The sequence below is a fragment of the Oncorhynchus clarkii genome, chromosome 3, assembly GCF_045791955.1.
Source record: "Oncorhynchus clarkii lewisi isolate Uvic-CL-2024 chromosome 3, UVic_Ocla_1.0, whole genome shotgun sequence".
Taxonomy (NCBI): Eukaryota; Metazoa; Chordata; class Actinopteri; order Salmoniformes; family Salmonidae; genus Oncorhynchus; species Oncorhynchus clarkii.
The window spans coordinates 41,320,627-41,332,905 of NC_092149.1; positions in this window are offsets into that span (position 1 = coordinate 41,320,627).

A 12,279-nucleotide genomic window follows, 5' to 3' on the forward strand; every position below is an offset into this window, starting at 1 on the left:
CTGAAGCATCAACAGCCATAGCACTCCTGAAAACAGATCTATCAGCGGCAGCAGCTCTGACTGCACCTGACTACAAGAACAAGTTCCATTTGGATGTTTCTGAAAGGGAAGGATTCACCTCATCCGTCCTATTCCAGAAACAAGAGGGGGAGAGAAGGGTCTTGATGTACTACTCTTCAAACTTGACCACATTGAGGTAGGACAGTCAACATGCTCCAGATACGTTGCTGCAGTAGCAAAAGCTATTGAAAAAACAGCTCACCTCGTGATGTCACCCTTCCATCAGCCATCATCCCTCAACCAGCATCGGCCAAATTAGCTGAAATCATCGGATTGACGCAGGTCCTCATCAGAGGAAAAGGAAAGACTGAATATCTATACAGACTCAGCCCATGCCCATGAAGCAGGCCACACTGATGGACCCAGAACTTTTATGAGAAACACATGGCCCCACACACAAAGGCAAACTAAAGACCCTCCAAAAAGGCCTCGCACATCTGGTGGCACCCTCACATAAAAAATATGACTGACTTATTTTATGACGATGATTTATTTTGTGACGAATGCAATGTTTGTGACAGACACAACCCAAAGAAACCATATCGAACACCAATGGGCTCATACTTAATACTTAATGCATGTTTTCAGGATATTAGTATAGACTACACCGACATGGGCCCCGAAAATTTATCTAAAGGCAAACTCTATCTCCTAGTCATAGTAGATAGGTTCTCCAAATGGGTAGAGGCAATACTAACAAAAGGGGAGGGTATTAGGTCAGTCTTTGAGTGGCTACAAACCAAACTAATACCCAGGTATGGCATCCCAAGACAAATCAAATTTGACAAATGGCTCACATTTAACAAACACCTGAGACAGGTGGAAGAAAGATTTGGCATAACCCACAGATTTGGATCTGTGTACAGGCCCCAATCCCAAAATCTGGTGGAACGTCAAACCAAAAGCAAAAGCTAAGATAGCTAAAGTATGTGCCTCATGGGATAATGACTGGTAGAGTCATGCATGGTCCACCAAGGGAGGGAGGTCATATGCCCGCCCTTGATGTACAACAAATTGTAATGTCTAATTATGTGAAAAAACTGACGGTTCTCTCTGCAGCACTCTCTACCCAGGTTCACAAGGTCCAGGAGGGGGAGCTGCCGGGGGACACGCCACTACTGAAGGTAAAGGTTGGTGACTGGGTGAGGGTTAAAGTCCACAAGAGAAAGTGGCTGGAACCCAGGTGGACTGGACCGTACGAAGTGAAGGAGGTTACTTCACACTCAGTCCAGGTCAAAGGTAAATCAGGCACACCTTGGCACCGCCTTACACATTGCACCCCAGCCCCAATTCCTTCTAGAACACTGACTGAAGTCAGAGCTGATTTGAGCGGCCTAAATTCGATTCCAAATGAAGACACTCCTTCCTCAGGTGATGCGGCATCAAACTCCGCCTCCCCTGAGAAGGGAACCTCGCCCAGTTAGAGGGACATTTCTCCCTCTCTGGGTGAGGCTGGGGATATCTGGTCCCTTATTTGTGATATTCCTACTGATATTTGGAGTAACCCTAGGACTTTCACATGGTTAATTGAACAACTATTTCACCCTGCCACATCACGTACACCAACCCCTACACATGTCCCTAACTCTTTTCCGGATATCACTCCCTCCAATCACTCCCGTCCCAAACGTAGCAATTCACCTACAGACCCACCATACACACCAGACAAGGTTAGAAGCACCACGAATGCAACCACCACCATTGCACTATAGTTTTCACGTCTAATAGATGTGAAGAGGGGGATTTGTTATATAAATATTCATACACATAGCTCATATAAACAAAGACATTCCGTCGTAAGAACACATACACCCAGCCATAAGACTGACCCCCTCTTCCTTGTAGAAACACACATCTCATCTCCCTCTACTGGCCGGTCCCAAGAGCAAAGGACTTTTGCTGTGCACCAATGGGGCCCGCTCTGGCTAGAGCAAGGCCCGCCTCCAACCCTCCGACCAGTCAAGAAGACCGAAACGACAAGACTCCACCTACTTTATTCTATGTATAAAAATGAATGTAACCGTAGTATAAGGTCTCTTTTTCACCTGGCTCCTTGCCGAGTTATGTGAACTAGGTCCGTGCACGTAAAACTGCGGGACAAGATATCTCTGACTCATTAAAACTGTCTTTTGTTACAACTGAAATCCACTCTGTCCAGCGTCCGTGATTTGGTCTCAACTCTCCAGTATTTGAACACTAACATTACCTATGTTACCAACCAATTCTGATTATTCCCCAACACTACCCGGATAAAGCACTAAATAAACTTCAGTTAGTGCTAAATACGGCTGCTAGAATCCTGACTAGAACCAAAAATGATCATATTACTCCAGTGCTAGCCTCCCTACACTGGCTTCCTGTTAAGGCAAGGGCTGATTTCAAGGTTTTACTGCTAACTTACAAAGCATTACATGGGCTTGCTCCTACCTACCTTTCCGATTTGGTCCTGCCGTACATACCTACACGTACGCTATGGTCACAAGACGGTCACAAGACGCAGCCCTCCTAATTGTCCCTAGAATTTATTAAGCAAACAGCTGGAGGCAGGGCTTTCTCCTATAGAGCTCAATTTTTATGGAATGTTCTGCCTACCCATGTAAGAGACGCAGACACGGTCTCAACTTTTAAGTCTTTACTGAAGACTCATCTCTTCAGTGGGTCATATGATTGAGTGTAGTCTGGCCCAGGAGTGTGAAGGTGAACGGAAAGGCTCTGGAGCAACGAACCGCCCTTGCTGTCTCTGCCTGGCCGGTTCCCCTCTCTCCACTGGGATTCTCTGCCTCTAACCCTATTGCAGGGGCTGAGGCACTGGCTTACTGGTGCTCTTTCATGCCATCCCTAGGAGGGGTGCGTCACTTGAGTGGGTTAAGTCACTGACGTGATCTTCCTGTCTGGGTTGGCGCCCCCCTTGGTTTGTGCCGTGGCAGAGATCTTTGTGGGCTATTCCCCGGCCTTGTCTCAGGATGGTAAGTTGGTGGTTGAAGTTATCCCTCTAGTGGTGTGGTGACTGTGCTTTGGCAAAGTCGGTGGGGTTATATCCTTCCTGTTTGGTCCTGTCCCGGGGGTATCATCGGATGGGGCCAGTGTCTCCTGACCCCTCCTGTCTCAGCTTTCTTTATTTATGCTGCAGTAGTTTGTGTCGGGGGGCTAGGGTCAGTTTGTTATATTTGGAGTACTTCTCCTGTCTTATCCGGTGTCCGGTGTGAATTTAAGTATGCTCTCTCTAATTCTCTCTTTCTGTCTTTCTCTCGGAGGACCTGAGCCCGAGGACCATGCCTCAGGACTACCTGACTACCTCCTTGCTGTCCCCAGGCCACCTGGCCGTGCTGCTGCTCCAGTTTCAACTGTTCTGCAATCTCTGAAACAAAAAGGAAGCCACAAACCTGTTGTCACTGAAATATACTGTCGGCTGCAACTGTGTTAAAATCGGTGAAAACAGTGCACAGTAAGTGTGTACCGGACGTGCTACCTGTCCCAGACCTGCTGTTTTCAACTCTCTAGAGACAGCAGGAGTATCTCTCAGATACTCTTAATGATCGGCTATGAAAAGCCAACTTACATTTACTCCTGAGGTGGTGACTTGCTGCACCCTCGACAACTACTGTGATTATTATGATTTGATCATGCTGGTCATTTATGAACATTTGAACATCTTGGCCATGTTCTGTTATAATATCCACCCGGCACAGCCAGAAGAGGACTGGCCACCCGTCATAGCCTGGTTCCTCTCTAGGTTTCTTCCTAGGTTTTGGCCTTTCTATGGAGTTTTTCCTAGCCACCGTGCTTCTACACCTGCATTGCTTGCTGAGTGGGGTTTTAGGCTGGGTTTCTGTACAGCACTTTGAGATATCAGCTGATGTACAAAGGGCTTTATAAATAAATTTGATATCTTCAATTTAAGTATACTAGAAAATGTCTTCCCTTGGGCCTGGAGGGAAGGAAAAGTCATTCCGCTACCTAAGAATAGTAAAGCTCCCATTATTAGCTCAAAAAGCCGACCAATCAGCCTGTTACCAACCCTTAATAAACTTTTGGAAAAATGTGTGTTTGACCTGATGAAATGCTATTTTACAGTACACAAAATGACAATAGACATTCAACAAGCACTGCACTTACACAATTACTGATGATTGGCTGAGAAATAGATAACAACAAGATTGTGGGGACTGTTTTGTTAGGTTTTGTTAAAACCTGTTGACGGGTAGGGTTCCCTTTTGGGAACAACCCCTCCCACGTTCTGCTTGAACGGTGGCGCACGGAACGCAAAAATATTCTTAGAAATATTTAACCTCCACACATTAACAAGTCCAATAGCTCAAATGAAAGATAAACACCTTGTTCATCTAGCCAGCAAGTCAGATTTCTAAGATGTTTTACGGCGAAAACATAGCACATATTTATGTCAAACCACCACCAAAGACACAGCTCATTTGAATAGCCAAAACATGCTATCAACAAACGCAGGATTAAAAGAAAAATAATTCACTAACCTTTTGAAAATCTTCATCAGATGACAGTAATAGGACATGTTACATTTATGTTTTTTTCAATAATATGCTATTTATATCCATAAATCTCTGTTTACAATGACGCCATGTTCACAAAATGCTACTCGAATGTCCGGAGAAATTATGATAGCTCCGGCAGATAACGTCAGATAACAAGCAATACACATCATAAACTTTGACTAAATATACATGTTCTACATATAGATAGAAAGATACACTTCTTCTTAATGCAACCGCTGTGTTACATTTATTTTTAACGTTACAGAATTCGTTCACTAGGCTATAATATGAGACGGCGCTCAGAAATTAGCATTATGTCTCCTCTATCTTGGAGTCCACAGAAACCCAAAATAACCACAGAAATATTCCCTTACCTTTGATGTTCTTCGATCAGAAGACGTGGAAGGAGTTATACTTACCAAAAAATGTGTTTGGTTTTCAAGTCTGTGTCTTTAGGTTATCAAACGCGACAAATTCCGGTTGAAACGCAGCCAAAATTCTAGTGGACGCGCATCAAAACTTTACATATTATATGTCGACTAAACTGGTCAAACTAAGTGCAGAATCAAGCTTTAGCATATTCTAAACGTGCAAAACAATCCTTGGCTCGAACAGACAACCCGACATCGTTTGGTCAGTCCTGGAAGAAAAGAAAGAGAGAGCCGGACCCGACGCGCGCATGAAAGTACATGTATTTTCGCGCGACCCGAAGGTTTCAGCCCGCCAAAAGTCGAGGGAGCGCGCAATTCTCACAAAGACAGGCCCCACTGAAAGGAGACACCGCGCTGAACAGATAGAAACTGTTCCCAGATCTGTAGCTGGTTGGGAAGGGTGTGGGCGATGACGTCAAAGTTGGCCCAACTTTCATGATGACAAGAGAGAGTTTGGGAGAATGGCTGCCCTGAGAGTTCTGCTTTACATACAGACATAATTTGAACGGTTTTAGAAGCTTTAGAGTGTTTTCTATTCAATAATAATTATTATATGCATATATTAGAAATTTGACAGATTTTTTTTCTGTTTACTATGGGCACGCAATTCCTCCAAAGGGGGCAGTAGTCAGCCCTATCTTTAACAGGTTTTAAGAGTTTACTCCCCCTGCTACATTTTAGATAAAGAGCTACCTGTCTAACAGAACACAGAGGGTGTTCTTCAATATAAGTCTTTCCAACGTAGTCCAGGTAGAATCAGGAATCCCACAGGGCAGCTGTCTAGGTCCCTTACTTTTAAAATGTTTTATTAACGACATGCCTTAAGTAAATGCTTTAAGTAAAGCCAGTGTGTCTATGTTTGCGGATAACTCAACACTATGCATGTCAGCTACTACAGCAACTGAAATGACTGCAACACTTAACAAAGAGCTGCAGTTAGTTTCAGAATGGGTGGCAAGGAATGAGTTAGTCCTAATAAAGTCTGTCCACAATAAAGCGTCACTCTGCCTTAACATCACTATCAACCAGGCAGGTCCTACAGGCCCTAGGTTTTGTCGCAGCTGGACTACTGTTCAGTCATATGGTCAGTTGCAATTGGCTCAGAACAGGGCAGCACGGCTGGCCCTTGGATGTACACAGAGAGCTAACATTAATAATATTACTGTCAATCTCTCTTGGCTCAAAGCGGAGGAGAGATTGACTTCATCACTACTTAAATTTGTGAGAGGTATTGACATCTTGAATGCACCAAGCTGTCTTTTTGAACTACTTGCACACAGCGCGGACACCCATGCATACGCCACAAGACATGCCACCAGAGGTCTCTTTTCAGGCCCCAAGTCCAGAACAGACTATGGGAAGCATACAGTGTTAGATACAGTACTATTCCACATCAATGAATTCATGCAAGCAGTAAAATTAGATAAAAAAACCCAGATACAAATACACCTTATGGAACACCGGGAACTGTGAAACAACACACATAGGCACAGACACATGCATACACACACACGATAAAATATGCACTATACACACATGTATACATGGATTTTGTGTTGTAGATATGTGGTAGTCGAGTCAGGGCCTGAGGGTATAATGCTTTTAAAAAAATTATATAACTGCCTTCATTTTGCTGGACCCCAATGCAGCAGCTAATCAGGATCCATAGTATATCAGAATACAAATAATCTTATATTCTCCACCAGGCACAGCCAAAAGAGTACTGGCCACCCCTCAGAGCCGGTTCCTCTCTAGTAGTTTTTCCTAGCCACTGTGCTTTTACATCTACATTGGGGTTTTAGTCTGGGTTTCTGATGTAAAAAGGGCTTTATAAATACATATAATTTAATGATTGATTTGCATGTTAGTTGGTTATTTCCACAGAAATTATATAAATGTTAGGATTCAGCCCTGCCAACTCCTGCAAAACAAAGTTTTATAAAATGTCTTGTGTGCTGACATTTTTTATATATACTCCAACCTCTCACTTCAGTGAAATTGTACAATACACCATCACAAAATCCTCACATGCATGCTTCAAGAAACTCATAAATGGAAGAAACCAATAAATAAAGGCACATAACGTATACTGTATGCATCACACACATTCAGTACTTCTAAAACACAATGCAGATATGTATTTATGTTAATGCTTCCCATTGTTAAATTAGCTGAGCATCTACTACAGCAAAGAAATATAAATCCAGATGTATTCCTTAAAACACAACAAAGAAATGTGTAATTTTAAATTAGGTAAAATAAATTGTTTTTTTTTGTTTGCTGCCTCATTTGCTGCCAAAAGCAACTGACAAGATTTATACATAGTAAGGCAATAATGTTACAATATTTAATTAAACAGCAAGACTTGCTACAGACTGCCCACTGGAAAAAAACTGGTTGAATCAATATTGTTTCCACATCATTTCAACCCCCAAAGATCTATGTGATGACGTTGAATCAACATGGAAAACTGGATTTGCAAGAAGTCATCTAATTACATATGATTTTTTGTTGAATTCACTTTATTTGAAAACTACATTTAACTAAGTGGCGTAGGACACATATCGCTGGGCGTCCCACAAGGTTCGAGCAAGGCCCAACAACCGCAAAAAATAACCCCCCAAAATATTTTCTTTTAGGATTTTTCCATGTGGCAGAGATGTTTTTGTTGTTGTTGCTGTTTTAGAGGTCAGGGATTCTTGAAATACGGGACAATCCACAACTATTTGTTTTAATATTAGCAATATTTGAAATATATATACAGTGCCGTTGGAAACTATTCAGACACCTTGATTTTTCCAAATGTTGTTAGGTTACAGCCTTATTCTTACATTGAATAAATCGTTTTTTTCCCTAGTGGATCTACACACAATACCCCATAATGACAAAGCAAAAACAGGTTTTTAGAATTGTTGCTAATTTACATACAAATATCACATTTACATAAGTATTCAGGCCTTTTACTCAGTACTTTGTTGAAGCACCTTTGGCAGCAATTATAGCCTCGAGTCTTCTTGGGTATGACGCTACAGGCTTGGCACACCTGTACTTGGAGAGTTTCTCCCATTCTTCTCTGCAGATCATCTCAAGCGCTGTCAGGTTAGATGGGGAGCGTTGCTGCAGAGCTATTTTTAGGTCTCTCCAGAGATATTAGAACGGGTTCAGGTCAGGGCTCTGGCTGGGCCACTCAAGGACATTCAGAGTCTTGTCCAGAAGCCACTCCTGCACTGTCTTGGCTGTGTGCTTAGGGTCGTTGTCCTGTGGGAAGTCTGAGTTCCTGAGCACTCTGGAGCAGGTTTTCATCAAGGATCTCTCTGTGCTTTCCTCCATTCATCTTTGCCTCAATCCTGACTAGCCTCCTAGTCCCTGCCCCTGAAAAACACCCACACAGTATGATGCTGACCCCACCATGCTTCACTGTAGGGATGGTGCCAGAGTTGAATCTTTGTTTCATCAGAGCAGAGAATCTTGTTGTTTAGGTGCCTTTTGGCAAACTCCAAGCGGGCTGTCTTGTGCCTTTTACTGAGGAGTGGCTTCCGTCTGACCACTCTACCATAAAGGCCTGATTGATGGAGTACTGCAGAGATGGTTGTCCTTCTGGAAGGTTCTCCCATCTCCACAGAGGAACTATCGAGCTCTGTCAGAGTGACCATCAGGTTCTTGGTCACCTCCCTGACCAAGGCCCTTCTCCCCCGATTGATCAGTTTCGCAGGACGGCCAGCTCTAGGAAGAGTCTTGGTGGTTCCAAACTTCTTCCATTTAGGAATGATGAATGACACCGGCCACTGTGTTCTTGGGGACCTTCAATGCTGCAGACATTTTTTGGTACCCTTCCCCAGATCTGTGCTCTTCGGACAATTCCTTTGACCTCATGGCTTGGTTTTTCCTCTGACATGCAATGTCAACTGTGAGACCTTATATAGACAGGTGCCTTTCCAAATCATGTCCAATCAATTGAATTTACCACAAGTGGACTCCAATCAAGTTGTTGAAACATCTCAAGGATGATCAATGGAAACAGGATGCACCTGAGTTTAATGTCGAGTCTCTTAGCAAACGTTTTGAATACTTATGTAAATACATTTGCTAGAATTTCTGAAAACCTGTTTTCACTTTGTCATTATGGGGTATTGTGTGTAGATCACTGCGATATAAACTTATATTTAATACATTTTAGAATAAGGCTGTAACATAACAAAATGTGGAAAAAGTCAAGGGGTCTGAATTCTTTCCGAAGGCACTGTATTTTTTATAGACCAAAGTATCAGCTATCACACCATCTAATGGAACAACCTGATTTAAAAAAAATATTTCATATAATGCAACTAACTGGATTAATTTCAACTCTGTCTGACACCATAAAAGGTATTTACTTTTTACAATGATAGTAACAAGTGTTTAAAGACCTTAATTATTTAATTCTAATATTAGATTATTCAAATATTTAATACAAATTTCCAAAAGGTCTTTTTGTTTTGCTTTATAGCACTATTAAATGCTCCAGAGCTAGGTTTTTCTAGGATTAGAAAGCAAACATAGCAGAGCAAATACTTCAATATTTTTAGCCATATGTTGCATAACAGTGACTACAATATTTGTTCAGAATATTGACAAAAATATTGATCTTAAGGGGCTTAGCCATCAGTGACAGAGGTGGCAAGCCAATGACGGAGTTGACAACAGATTCTCAAAAACAGACATATTTTTGACTCTAAAAGTAAAATACAAACATTTGTAAGATATGGAAAATGATTCATTTGAAAATCCCCAATACAAACATACTCATTCTATCAGATCTTTCAGCAATCTGACAGAGTTGATGTTTTACAAAGATTACATTTTTCTTCTTCATTCAAGTGGTATACACAGCAGCAATTTAGTTTTTCCTCAGTTGTTTTGTCTCTAAAACCCAATTACATGTAACATATTTAAACTAAAATTCATGTTATATTTTAATCTATCAGGCAGATGGAGTTGACAGTTTATGATTGTGACCATGGTGATTCCAATATTGTTTGTTAAATCTATAAAAAGTAGAGAACTTTACAGACCATGAGTGGTTTTGTTGCACTAGTAATGAGGACATGAATATGTTATAGCTGACCATGCTCATTCCTGATTAATTTAGGATTTTCACAAATCTTACGAAGTTAACCAAATCTCTGGACACATCATTTAGAAAGCAAAGTTTTGAGATAAATATTCTTTAAAGTCACAGAGGGCCATTATCGGCAGAGAACACTTTGCAGTTTTAAGCTAATTTCCTGTAATAAAAAATGAATAAAATCATGGCTTATGAAGTGTTCAAATGCTATCTGGGGGGCCCGACCTCAGGAGGTATGCTACACCAGGGATTGAACTGATGTCTGTGCCCAGTGAGTGGTAGCGTATTGGTCATTATGCAACAACACCAGGGAAAGGGAGATATCTAGTCAGTTGTACAACTGAAGGCCTTCAACTGAAATGTGTCTTCCGCATTCAACCCAACCCCTCTGAATCACCATTAATTAACATCCATGTCTTCGACACCCGGGAAACAGTGGGTTAACTGCCTTGCTCAGGGGCAGAATGCCAGATTTTTGGCCCTGGCCGATGCAACAACCGGATGTATCTGGTTTTCAGGGATACAGCTATTTCAACTTACAGTGCCTTGCAAAAGTATTCATCCCCCTTGGCATTTTTCCTATTTTGTTGCATTACAACCTGTAATTTAAATGGAATTCTATTTGGATTTCTGGCAATGGACATACACAAAATAGTCCAAATTGGTAAAGTGAAATGAAAAAAATTACTTGTTTAAAAATTTTAAAAAAAATGTTAAACCGAAAAATGGTGCATGCATATGTATTCGCCCCCTTTACTATGAAGCCCCTAAATAAGATCTGGTGCAACCAATTACCTTGAGAAGTCACATAATTAGTTAAATAAAGTCCACCTGTGTGCAATCTAAGTGTTACATGATCTCAGTATTTATATACACAGACCTGTTCTGAAAGGCCCCAGGGTCTGCAACGCTACTAAGCAAGCGGCACCACCAAGCAAGCGGCACCATAAAGACCAAGGAGCTCTCCAAACAGGTCTGGGATAACATTGTGGAGAAGTACAGATCAGGGCTGGGTTATAAAAAAATACATGAAACTTTGAACATCCCATGGAGCACCATTAAATACATTCTTAATAAATGGAAAGATTATGGCACCACAAAAACCTGCCAAGAGAGGGCCGCCCACCAAAACTCACAGTCCAGGCAAGGAGGGCATTTATCAGAGGCAACAAAGAGACCAAAGATAATCCTGAAGGAGCTGCAAAGCTCCATAGCGGAGATTGGAGTATCTGGCCATAGGACCACTTTAAGCCGTTCACTCCACAGAGCTGGGCTTATGGAAGAGTGGCCAGAAAAAAGCCATTGCTTGAAGAAAAAAATAAGCAAGCACATTTGGTGTTCGCCAAAAGGCATGTGGGAGACTCCCCAAACATAAATTGAGCTTTTTGGCCATCAAGGAAAACACTATGTCTGGCGCAAACCCAACACCTCTCATCACCTCGAGAACTCCAGCATGGTGGTAGCAGCCTCATGCGGTAGGATGTTTTTCATCGGCAGGGACTGGGAAACTGGTCAGAATTGAAGGAATGACGGATGGCGCTAAATACAGGGAAATTCTTGAGGGAAACCTGTTTCTGTTTTTTTGTGACTGGGACGGAGGTTCACCTCCCAGCAGGACAATGACCCTAAGCATACTGCTAAAGCAACACTCGAGTGGTTTAAGGGGAAACATTTAAATGTCTTAGAATGGCCTAGTCAAAGCCCAGACCTCAATCTAATTTAGAATCTGTGGTATGACTTAAAGATTGCTGTACACCAGCAGAAACTATCCAACTTGAAGGAGCTGTAGCAGTTTTGCCTTGAAGAATGGGGAAAAATCCCAGTGGCTAGATGTGCCAAGCTTATAGAGACATACCCCAAGAGACTTGCAGCTGTAATTGCTGCAAAAGGTCGCTCTACAAAGTATCGACTTTGGGAGGGTGAATAGTTATGCACGCTCAAGTTCTGTTTTTTTGTCTTACTTCTAGTTTGTTTCACAATAACAAATATTTTGCATCTTCAAAGTGGTAGGCATGTTGTGTAAATCAAATGATACAAACCCTCCAAAAATCTATTTAAATTCCAGTTTGTAAGGCAAAAAAACAGGAAAAATGCCAAGGGGGATGAATACTTTCGCAAGCCACTGTAGATTCCTTTCCACTGAAACCCGGATGGGGGAATTTATGCTTGCTATGTT